Source organism: Heteronotia binoei, chromosome 1, assembly GCF_032191835.1.
Source record: "Heteronotia binoei isolate CCM8104 ecotype False Entrance Well chromosome 1, APGP_CSIRO_Hbin_v1, whole genome shotgun sequence".
In the NCBI taxonomy this organism is placed as follows: Eukaryota; Metazoa; Chordata; class Lepidosauria; order Squamata; family Gekkonidae; genus Heteronotia; species Heteronotia binoei.
The window spans coordinates 29,252,850-29,265,080 of record NC_083223.1 but is presented as its reverse complement, the minus strand read 5'-3'; the positions used below and the strand labels follow the sequence as shown (position 1 = coordinate 29,265,080).

Below are 12,231 nucleotides of genomic sequence, written 5' to 3'. Positions count from 1 at the left end.
TACAAGTTAATGTCGAGGTAACAGATTGTAATTTTAACCAGTGTATTCTAGCTAATATTTTTTCTGGAGCTGTATAATTTTAAAACCTTTTATTATATGTACTATATTTATTAAGCTAGAAGATGTTTGACCACTACTGTATTATTTGTCATATCTCATTATTCATACTAATGTCCTATATTTTATTTTCACATTTATTTTTTAAATATCTTACGTTTTACCTATTTAGGTCCGTCTTGATTTTTACAATTTTTATGTGGTTGTTGTTGGCCTGCATTGTGCTGTGTATTTGATCATGGACCGTAATAAAGCAAACTGAACTGAACTGAAACTGAGCGCGGAAAAATACTGTGGGAGGTCCTGTGCCCATTGCCCAGAAAAGCCTGAAACCTGATAAAGGATGAAGTGGAAGTGTTGTTGCAAATGGGTAATACAGCTCTCTATCACAAATCTTTCAAAGCTGTTTGTCGCATTAGAAGGCAGTGCAGTATTACAAAAAAAAATCCATGCAATGAGGGGCGTCAACAAAATCTTGAAGTTTGATGCCCTCCCCAGCTTCTGGAGCAACTGAGCCAGGCGGAATATCTGATGACACTGGACATGACAAAAGGGTATTGGCAGGTTCCCCTAAGACTCCAAGATGGAAAAAAATGACTTTTGCTACCCTGTGGGGTCTCTATCAATTTGTGAGGATGCCAGTTTGGTGTAGTGGTTAAGTGTGTAGACTCTTATCTGGGAGAACTGGGTTTGATTCCCCACTCCTCCACTTGCAGCTGCTGGAATGGCCTTGGGTCAGCTGTAGCTGTTGCCCTTGAAAGGGCAGCTTCTGGGAGAGCTCTCTCAGCCCCACCCAACTCACGGTGTCTGTTGTGAGGGGAGAAGATAAAGGGGATTGTAAGCCGCTCTGAGGCTCTTGAGTTCAGAGAGAAGGGCGGGGTATAAATCTGCAGTCGTCTTCTTCTCCTTCTCCTCCACTTCCACCTCCACAGCATGGCAGCCACCTTTCAAAGGCTGGTTGATCTTCTGGCCCCTTGTCAAGGGTATGCTGCCGCGTACATAGACAGTGTTGTCATTTTCATTCAGTCTTGGGTGGACCACCTCCAGCACACAGGGATGGTCCTGTGGCTAGCGACCAAGGCTCAGCTTCACCTCAATGCTTGGAAGTGCACATTCACTTGGCCCCAGTTACAATAACTGGGGCACATGGTGGGTGGCAAGAAGGTTTGGTCCCTGAAGTCAAAGATCGAAACACTACAAAAATTGCCCCCTCCCCTGACAAAGAAATTGGTCTGCCAGCTATTGGGACTAATCAGTTATTACAATAGGTTCATGTCTCATTTCACCACACTCACAACCCCATTATTGGACTTGCTAAAAAAAGTCTGTAAAGGAGCTGCTCCCCTGGTTGGCAGAATGTCAAGAGGCTCTAAACCAACTGACTAACATCCTTTCGGAGGCCCCAGTACTGAGGACCCTGGACTTTTCCAGACCTTTCCTCTTGTACATTCACTCTTCAGGCACCGGACTAGGGATGGTCCTAGCCCACGAACAAGGTGGAGTCAAACACCCAGTCATCTTCCTAAATTTGAAGCTTTTGCCCTGGGAACAGAAATACTTGACCCTAGAATAAGAGGCACTAGAGATCAAGTGAACAGTAATTTCATTCAACTACTGTCTGTTGTGTAATCTTTTCATCCTTATAACATCATGAGGCCCTCCGATGAGTGAAAGGCTGTAAGGAATGGAATGATAGAGTCCAGAGAAGGATGTTGTCTCTTCAGCCCTACTAGTTCAGGGTACAGCATAGACCAGGCAAACTGCATGCCAACACAGACTCTTATGTCCTGCTTGGCACTGTCAGCCAAAGGGACAATGGACACTGTAAGGGAAGGGGAGTGTGAAGTTCCTGCACCCAGTCAGGGTTACTTGAAGGAGAGACCAGCTCCAGATGGGATATAAGTTGTGGGGATTTGCGGTTAGGGGTGGCAGCTGGGGAAGCGCGAGGGAGAGACCAAAAGGTCAGCTGAAACTGATGCAGTCTGTAACAGAATCCTTGAATAAAAGCACCTGAAGCAAGGTACCTGGAATGTTGCCTTATCCCTTGTGATAGCTGCCAGTAATCATGCCCAAATTTATGCCACGCCCTAAACTATTGCACAGGATGCTCGTTTGTATTTATTTCTTATACCGAGTCCTTGTGTTTGAAGCCTCCTAGTAAAAGACCCTCCAAAGAGCTAGTGTTTGACCTGCAGAAAGTTTATGAATCATTTCTTCTACTGGCTGTTTGTTATCCATTGCTCTGCATTTTAATGTAATTTGTTGTCTTAATTTTAAAAGGTTACTGACAGCTGTTTTATTATATGGCTATAAAAGTTCTCATCGTTTCATATCTTATATCCCACCACTCACTGTATCAAAAAAACCTGGGCCTCACCAACAAAAAGCCTATTCCCACCAGAAGGATATTTATATGTTTACAGGAATTCTGTTATTACTACTAGTGTGTGCTATTGCCACATTACTGATAACATGCCAAAAGGTCGCAGGTAATTTGTGACAAGTAGCATAGGTAGGGGACAACATGTGATACTTGTAGGTGAGCATGGGTTTGAGAAAGGACAGATTCTTTGTAATTGCTATCAAAACCTTGCATGCCACTGGTTGAGAACCACTGTCCTCGTACACTAGAAGTGAGAGCCTTTGGACTGTTTTTTTGGCTGTATCAGAATACAGCTTTATTGCTCCTGCTCTCTCCCCCATCCCAGTGTTAAGTTTACTCTGTGTGTGTGTGTATCATGGTAGGACATTATCTTTTCTGTTGAAGGTGCTGTTGGTCACTATGACTAAGAAAGATGCTTACATTGTCATTATGGCTATATGTTTCAGAAGATAATAGTGATGGAGCTGTCAATTTGAAGGCCTAGGTTTTTCTGGCTACTACCATCATATCAGAAATGTTCTTAATGCATGGAGGATGAAATGTTTGTAGGGACAACTGGTTCTGCACAAAGGACCTTAGGGTTTGTGTTTCATGAGCATGGCAAGTTCAGAAGTAGTTTGATATGTGTGGCATTCAGAAGGTGGGAAAATTCCATTGGACTTACCAAAAGTCATTGACATAATTATCGTTTAGGATACTGGTTATATTGCGCAGGCTGTTTTTGACATAATATTGATACATTATTTCAAGTAGAAACATTTTCTTGGAGTTGAAGCCAATACCTTCCTTAGGCCTTGAATGGTCATTTGAGATGTCTTGGCTATTCCTTACCTGTCTATAAGCTCATGTTTATAAGGTGATTGTGAAATCATTTGCTCTGGATTGGTTGACCAACATATGGGAAACTGCAATTTCTTGTCTTTAATTTAGTTTCTTGTCTTAGATCCACCAATCCGGTGTCTCATCTGATTAAATGGCTACTGGGATCTTGCTAGCTATATAGGTTTCCTTGTCTTTCTAACAATATTAGGAGTGCATATTGGAATTTCATTCAGGAAAGAAGTAGATACAGCAAGCTGAAGATGATTGGCTGCTCTCTTTTGACAGACAAGTCTGAAAAGGAAACCCCATTCGAATCCCTATTCATTCTGGATTGGTGGATCTGAAGCACAGAAACAGAGTTTCAGGTAAGAAATTCCCTGTATTAAGTAGTGTTACTAATGTGTAGTTTGGTTCACTAAAATGTTTTGCTGCATAATATTCCCAAAAACATTAAAGGTAAGCAGTTCACAAAGATGATCTGGGGTCAAACAAAGGACTGTTTGATGTATCTCATTCACTGGTAATACTTTCCACATGCTTAAGCAATTTAAAAATCTTACATTTTGATGGAATGAGAAATAAGTTGTGAGTTCCAGTGATCATAGCTCTAAGTGTATAATTTTCTTCTTGCACCAGGAAAGAAAAATAGATAGTTCTGTGACTTTGAAGAGTGTGGGCCATGTTTTACTGCCAGTTTAAATTTGCACAGTTGAAGGCACAATTCAAAATAGTTAATAAACGAATGGGCAGTTCTTGGTTTTTAGGAGCAGCTTTTGACCATGTAAAGTAGCTTGGCTTAAATACAGCAATGTAACACTTGTGCTTGATTCACATATAATGCCAGACTGTGGTTTAGCACCATGGAAACAAGCCTTGTGCACTCCCCCTCCCTCATCCCTTCCTATGTTGTGATTCAGTTTGTTAGCTTTTGGCAAACCCTGGTTAGATAAACATTTTATGTAAACTAGAAAACTATGAGTTGTGACTTCCCTTCTCAGGTCAAGATTGTAGATCTGCTTCAAACTGTGGTTTGCTATCTTGGCTTGGATGGAGGTCATAAACCATAATGAACTGGTGGTTTGGATGTAACTTCAAACTTCGGAGTGTTCTAAAGCAGAACTAACTAATTGAATTGCAGCCCAGGAGGGGAGGAGGGAGCATATGGAGACAATCAAGGAGTGTAAGAACTTGTTCGAAACAGTAGCTAATTTAGTTTTAAAAAAATCCATATTTTTTTTAAAAATGTTTTAAACAGCAGTTCTAACAATGTTAGAAAAAGTGATTTAACCATTTGTACTTATTTTCTGTTAACAAAAGTTATATGTAAGCTTTTTAAAAAAAATCAGAAGTGAATGCTACATAATTCATTATTAACTTCTATTAAAAGGACTGAAGAAAGTCAGAAAATGTCAGTCAGTTTAATAGAAGTTGCTAAATCTGTTACCTAACACACATGTTTAATCCAGCCTTGAAAGTTAGTTCTCAAATCTGCTAGCCTGCAGAAATGTTACCAAGCTTTCCTATACACACAGCTACCTTGAAACATTTTTATCCCGGCTGTGAATGTGGTGTGTGTGTGTGTGTTTGAATTGTAGCCCTAACTTATGCAAGATGCTGCATGCAGTTAGATCTGCAGAACTCTGAATTTAGATTTGATTATTAATTTGCTCTTAAGTAAATCACCCATGCTATAAAGCCTGCATTTGTCCTGCCTTCTAATCAGATTATTTTAAAAGATAAGAAACGGCTTCATAGAAAATGTGACTTCCTTTCTAGCTTTAATGGAAGTAATTGAGAAGTCCTTCCAGTTTACAGTAGTTTCCCTACTCCTTGTTCTCTACAGTCCATGCATTTTACAGTAGTTTGCATTTGAGACCTGGAAATATCAGTGCATCTGAAGTACAAGTCATTCTTTTTGCCAAAGGGAAAAACTGTTTCTCCCAAACACTTCTAGAAGTTTGATGCTCGTGTCAATTAAGAGTGTTTGGAGAACTACCCTGTGTGCTATGACACCTGGAGGATTTTTTAAATGCCTTTGTAACATGTTCATGTGCACAAATGCAACCTAGAATAATTGCGTGTGTATTTGGAGTATGGTGAGGCTGCTTGGGACTGCTCTGAGAAAGACAAAAATTTGAAATAAAATGGTAGAAACTGACTTCAAACATTTGTTTAAAAACCTGTTTGGAGATTTTCCTCTATCGTAGTAGACATCAGAGATGTGGCTTTCTCCAATATTGTTGGATTACATACTAATAGGCTTTTCATGGCCTGACATTTTTGAGGGGTGGGGCACTGGTGGGGCAGGGCATTAATTTAATTAAGAGTTAATTGGCTAATTAAACTAGCTCTTTTAAGATAGGCACAGTGAGGTCAAACAGGAGAGGAGGAGCAGGAAACAATAGGAAGAATCAGCAAGGAAGCAGCTGACTTGGCGTGGCTTGGCGGGCTCTAAGAATCGAGGTGAGGGTGGTGGGGCAGAGAAGATTCATGGTGGGTCATCACCCCACCAGTGCCACATGGAGACTATGGGCCTGCTTCTGAAGTTCTTCCATTCCAGTTTTGGTGCAGAGAGCATGATCTGTTGAAATTTCTGTTTCAGTCAACTCTCCATTCTCTATCAAAGGGTTTCCCAGTCTTAACCCTGTGGGCACCTTTGGAATTCTGACATAGTGTGGGAAGTTCAACCATAAAATGACTACCTCTGGAAATGGAGCCTGTCATAAAATTATCAAGGTGTCAGATTATGCAAAACTTTAATAGTAATTATTCAGCATTTTCAGTAGAAGCTCTGATTAACAGGATGTCTTTTAAATTGAAGATACTGAACTTCCGGAATCCGTCATCTTGGCTTCAGAGTTGCTGGCAGATCATCTCTCTGCAGCAACTCTGAGTCTGGCTGTTGGAGGGGCGTCACAGAAGTGATGCCCCCATAGAAAAAGCCTGTAGTGGCTTTTTCTTTGGCATGGGACTTTTACGGGGTGGGGGAGGAGACCAATGGAAGCTGCCCTCTGGGCTCTCTGCTCGTCCTGAAGTTCTGCGGCTATGAAAGCTGGCATACCAGCAGAAAAAGAACACCCAATCGCTTTTCTTTGTAGTTTAAATCAATAAAACTTTTAAAAAATCTTAAATTGAAGATATTGGTTTTTTAAAGAATGTATTGCATACACACAGGTTACTTTCAGTTACACAGTGAAGATTCTTGTGCTGTGGTGGCAGCTACTGCCTAAGTAATTTTTTAAAATCTGTGAAGCCAATCAGAACCCTGCTGGGTGAAAGTCTACTAGCCCAGCCAACTTAAAGCACTTGGTGGGGATCATGGCTTCCAATTCCAGTTCCAAAAACCTTTATTGGCATAACAATTTTAAAGGCTTCCATGGGTACTACCCTGGGGAACCTGTTGTACCCTATGGCCATATATCCATACTTTTTGAAGCCTCTTGAATGTTTAGTCACTCATAGCATCAGTCGATCTGGATTGCTTTTGTTGCAAAGAAGTCCCTGTCTTGAATGATCAGTGTTTGCATCAAGTTCTGCTTCTGTCCTTTTGACCTTGAATTACATGAAATTCTTGGATCTGAACAGCCTTTAGATATTGATGGCTAGTCTGGAATTTATGCCCTGACCTAGATAGCCCAGGCTAGCCTGATCTTGGAAGCTAAACAGATCAGTATTTGGATGGGAAACCACCAAGGAATACAAGAGTCACTATGCAGAGGCAGACAATAGCAAACCACCTCTTAATATCTCTTGCCTTTAAAACCATAGGGGATTGCCACGTTGGCTGTGACTTGATGGCAAAAAGGGAAAAAAGTCTTGAATTTAATTTTAAACTTGAAATTTATTTGCACTTCTGGGAAGTCAACACAGTGAGCTGGCTGAAATGACCAATAACTTTTTTAGATTTTAAAAAAAGTGTAAATTGGTGTTATAATGGTAGAAGTCAGAGGATACCAGTGATACATCATCAAATTCATCCTTTTAGAATGGCCCTGCCTAGAAGGAAGGCTGAGCTTTGCAGGAAGCATGCTCATATCCACTGAAAGGGGAAAACTTACTAATGCAGGGGTGGCCAACGGTAGCTCTCCAGATGTTTTTTGCCTACAACTCCCATCAGCCCCAGCCATTGGCCATGCTGGCTGGGACTAGGGTTCCCAATCCCCCCGCTTTAGCGGGAGACTTCTGGGTTCCCAGCTTAATCTCCCGGTCTTCAAAAATTGAGAAGCGGGGGGGGGGGGGGTCGAGGGGGGGGAGAACATACCTATAGAGCTCCTGTTGTAGAGCTCCTGAGCAGTTTGTAAAATCCCTGTCCCTTTAAGGCTGGGCAGGAAGGAGGAAACAGGAAGAGCTTCGGAGAACGGCCCCTCCCTTCTTTTCTTTCGTTTTCTCAGCAGGCACAGTTCTCCGGAAGAAGACCAAGTAAGTATTTGTGTGTGTGTGAGAGAGGGAGGGGGATTCCCTGGCATGGAGGCCCTCCCTCCCTTTAGAAAGTGTGTGTGGGGGGGAGGGAAATGTCTACTGGGCACTCTATTATTCCCTATGGAGAATGATTCCCATAGGGAATAATAGGGAATTGATCCGTGGGTATTGGGGGCCCTGGGGGGGCTATTTTTTGAGGTAGAGGCACCAGATTTTTAGTATAGCATCTAGTGCCTCTCCCCAAAATACCCCCCAAGTTTCAAAACGATTGGACCAGAGGGTCCAATTCTATGAGCCCCAAAAGATGGTGCCCCTATCCTTAATTATTTCCTATGGAAGAAAGGCATTTGAAAAGGTGTGCTGCCCCTTTAAATGTGATGGCCAGAACTCCCTTGGAGTTCAATTATGCTTGTCACACCCTTGTTCCTGGCTCCACCCCCAAAGTCTCCTGGCTCCGCCCCCAAAGTCCCCAGATTTTTCTTTAATTGGACTTGGCAACCCTAGCTGGGACTGATGGGAGTTGTAGGCAAAAAACATCTGGAGAGCTGCCGTTGGCCACCCCTGTACTTATGCACAGCTAATGTTCTTTTAAACATGCTTTGTCTGCTGTCTTTTATCTCTAGCTAAGGGTTTTTTGTTTTTGTTTTTTTAACAGAAGCAGATTTTTGCCTTGTGGACTCTTTATTGGTAAAGGCATTATCTTTTAAAAAAGCTGATGACTAGTTCTCATTTTGAAGGTTCTGGGCAAATGAACTTACGTGCATATGGATGTATAATATACTAAGTTGATATTTATGTAGACTGAATATTTCTGAATTAAAAGGAGGAATCAAAAGTGCTCAGCATGTGCAAATGATCCGTTTTTACTTCTTGGAGGGCTAGAGTTGGTTTAGTATGGTGGCTGACTTGTCTTTTGCTGTAACTGGGTCTGTTCAGGCTCTGCATTTAACAAGGAGTGGCTCTGATATCTACAGCAGAGAAAGTACATGGGAAAGAGGTGTTAAAAATTTTGCCTATCTGTGACTAGCAGCTGAACTGCAAGACAGAAATGAGCTCATATGGGAAGAAAGTATTTGGGGAAGAGGCTGTAGGAAAGCAGGTGCAGGGAGTTCTGAAACCCCCAGCTATGTGTGCCCCTTTTGTTTTTGAAATCAGATTTTTTAAACCCCTTGTGTATATGTGAAACAAATAGCTTTGCAAGCATTTGTTTTATTTATTTATTTATTTATTTAGAGAATGTTGCATGACAGCTCTCCAGGACCCTGCCTGAGGTGACTTACAAAATAAAAATAATAAAAACAAAACCTTAAAATATATTTATTAAAATCCAGCATTAAAAACCTAACCCAATATAAAAACATAGATCATAAAAACAGGCCACTGACAGCTTAAAATAAGTTTTCAACCCATTAATTATCAAAGACGGGGTGAACACCATTAAAAGATGTCTGATCCAAAGAAAACGAATCCATTCAGTTATTTTTGGGGAATTCGTATGTTTAAAATTTGTAAACAAAGGGATCTGAGGTTACTGTTAATTTGTAGTTCAGGATGTCTAAGTTCTTATTGCGGCCTACTGGCTTTTCCATGCTTCAGGGAATTGAACTGGATCGAAAAGGGCAGCTTGGGCTTGTCCTGGGTGCCAACAGCATTGTTACCTATAGAACATGCATCTCTTGCTGTTGTCTCATAGCATAAGTATTTTTCCATATTGTATTTTCCTTTTTCAAGTGACTGCCTTACCATTTCTAGATGGATATTGCCTTTGAAATATTATTGCACTTGGGTGTTAAATATTTTGAGAGGCATTAAGATTTAATGGATGTGCTTTATTGGTTACTTTCACTCTTTAAGGGGCAGCTGAAGATAGTTTTATTTAGGATTGCATGGAATTAAAGTAGTTCTAAATTGTGAGTTTAAATTTTGCTTTTACATTTTTTATGTAATCTATTAATATTGCAAGCCTCCTGGACCTCTGTAAAGAAGAAAAGGTGGCTAATAAATATTTTAAATAAATAATATTGTTTCCAGTTTTCTTCATAGGAAGAGGAGTATATAATACCTTATGTGTATATGGATAGTGGATTAATCCAAGTTTCTATGATTTGCTGTGTGAGCAGAAACTATTTTTACTACGTGGAACAATACCTCATGCAGGACTAGAGCTACAGCAAGAAGGGAGGAATCAATGGCAATTATGCCTCTGTGAATAGAGAGAAGCTTGGAGAAGAGTAAGGGAGAATGATTAGGGCTTTTGCCCCTCTTCCCCCCATGCTGCTTAGTATATTGTTCCAGAAGCCCCTTGCCCATCTCCTACAGCAGATTTTTGGAGGCTCGGAGACTGCTGAGTGAAGACAGTAAAATAATTCTGTTACTAGAAGCCCCAGATTTAACCCTTTCTTCATTCTTTTGAATTTACATTGCATCTCATGAGTCTTGATTAACAAATAATGGAGTAATAATTTATTGCTATTCAGCTTCTTAGCTTGTAACCTGCAAGATCTTCTGGTGGAGTGGAGCGGACTCCATCACCCATGACACTCTGCTTTCTACTGTCCAAACTTCTGTTTCTGGGGGTCAGGAGGGGTTAATTGGGGAGTTTGCTGGGGGTGATATAAGTGGAAATCTCTTTACCTTATGACAGTGGTAGTTTGCTGTCATCATTGGAAACAGATGGTAGTATGCAAGCCCTTATTTTTAGTCTTTATAAGCAAGAAAACATTAGCAGTAAGTCATTAGCAATAAATTTCCTTCATTTGCAATACATTCTTTAGTAACAAATTGAAAGGTTTTTTTTAATATATTCATGCAGAATATTTCAGACCCTCCAAATCAGGTTTTGATTGAATATTCCAAAAATAGAAACTTAAAACTTTGTGACATTGAACATCAGTTATATTTTTGGGTTTACTAGATTACTGCTGGTTAAATTCCAGTTTAACTGTCCAAAGAAAAATCCTGATAGATTCTTCTTAAAATAGTATGTCAAAGAAATAGAACCTTTTTGCTGCACCAAGTGCTAACTAATTTCTTCTTTTGATAAAATGTTTTTATTTTTAAGTGCTAACTGATTTCTGAGAGATTTCTCTTGAGTTCCAAAGTAGCTAAAGCAAATAATCTCTTTGCAAATATTTTGTCTACTGTATCTGGTTTACTGTAAAGGTGTATTTTGTTCTAAGTAGCTTGGAAGTAATACACATAGCCTTCTTGTAATATGCAGAAAAGATATTAGGCCAGTTTTGGTGAAGTATAAGTGAAGTGGTGGTCTTGTGTAGAATATATGTACCCTACTGACAACTGGGTTTGGATGTTAATGCAGTTATGAATGCTATAAAGGTTGATATGTTTAACAAATAAATGGTTATTAGATTTCAGGTCCCTTTAAACTAAAAAAGTAAAAGGTATTCCCCTGTGCAAGCACCAGTCATTTCCGACTCTGGGGTGACATCGCATCACAACATTTTCATGACAGACTTTTTATGGGGTGGTTTGCCATTGCCTTCCCCAGTCATTTATACTTTACCCCAACTGCACTTCTGTTCAGTTCTCACAAAGTGTAAGCACTGGGATATATCATGCCTTATCACTGAGTGAAGATGCTCACATAGCTGATTTGAATACCTAGTATTTGCAGTTGTGTTTGCTTATAATGCCTTTGCAATCTGCTTTCAGTATCTGCATTGTGGAGAATTTTTCTTTCCCTTCCTTCTCTCTTCTCCCTCCCCCCCAGCCTGTGCATGTTTCTGTTAAGTGGGGAAGGGGGGAACAAGGGTCTCTGTGGGGGACAGCCCAATGTCTGTGCTAAGCATGAAAAGAGAGGCCTGAATGGGCAGCTTAGGCTTCCTACACATTTGTAGAATCTTGAAAAGGGGGTGGGCATACAAAACTGTGGTAAACCTTGGTGTCATTCTCTGTGTACACCAGCTATAGTGGATTTCACCTCAAATGAATAGCATAAGAAAGCTGTCAAAGATTTAGGCTAAATGAAGTTGCTCATGACCTTTATTTGTCTGGTGATTGGTAGTAAGAGAGGTTAATGCATTAGATTGCTCAGGAGTAGCAATGCTGATAAACATTGACATTGCCTACCTCAAAATAGAAATTTGCCTAGGTTATAAAGCTTACCTGGTAGGACAAAACAAACTACATTTTAATTCTAGCCTAAAGTGAAGCTTTCTTCCATGCACAGGGTGGATTTGATTTAAATCAAATTGATTCAAGTCATGATTTAAATCACTAGTTAGTGAGACTCGATTTAAATCCACATTAGGCTAATTCTTGCTGGCCTTAATATTTACAACCCAGATGAAGATTTAATTTTAGTATAATAACTTTTTCAGGTTAGTTTTAATTATATAGATAATTATGGAATCACTGCAAGGTGTACTGTCTCCAGGGATGGAATTCTAGCAGGAGCTCTGCATATTAGGCCACACACCCCTGATGTAGCCAATCCTCCAAAAGCTTACAAAAAAGAGCCTTTTAAGGTCTTGGAGGATTGGCTGCATCAGGGATGTGTAGCCTAATATGCAAAGGAGCTCCTGCTAGAC

The 12,231-nt window shown here is 40.3% G+C and overlaps 1 protein-coding gene across 5 annotated transcripts in view; it reads left to right on the top strand.

The window, feature by feature from the left end:
- The window catches only part of FBXW11 (F-box and WD repeat domain containing 11), a 412,946-nt gene that overhangs the window by 52,213 nt on the left and 348,502 nt on the right, over nucleotides 1-12,231 (top strand). For 2 of the 5 annotated variants that reach the window (XM_060232913.1, XM_060232893.1), the window contains exon 2: nucleotides 3,548-3,627. The exons of 2 other annotated variants lie outside the window; for them this stretch is intronic. The gene's annotated coding sequence lies outside the window, so the exon portion shown is untranslated. Of the gene's footprint in view, nucleotides 1-3,539; nucleotides 3,628-12,231 lie in introns of those variants that run through there. One more of the 5 variants, XM_060232901.1, reaches the window with a different exon arrangement.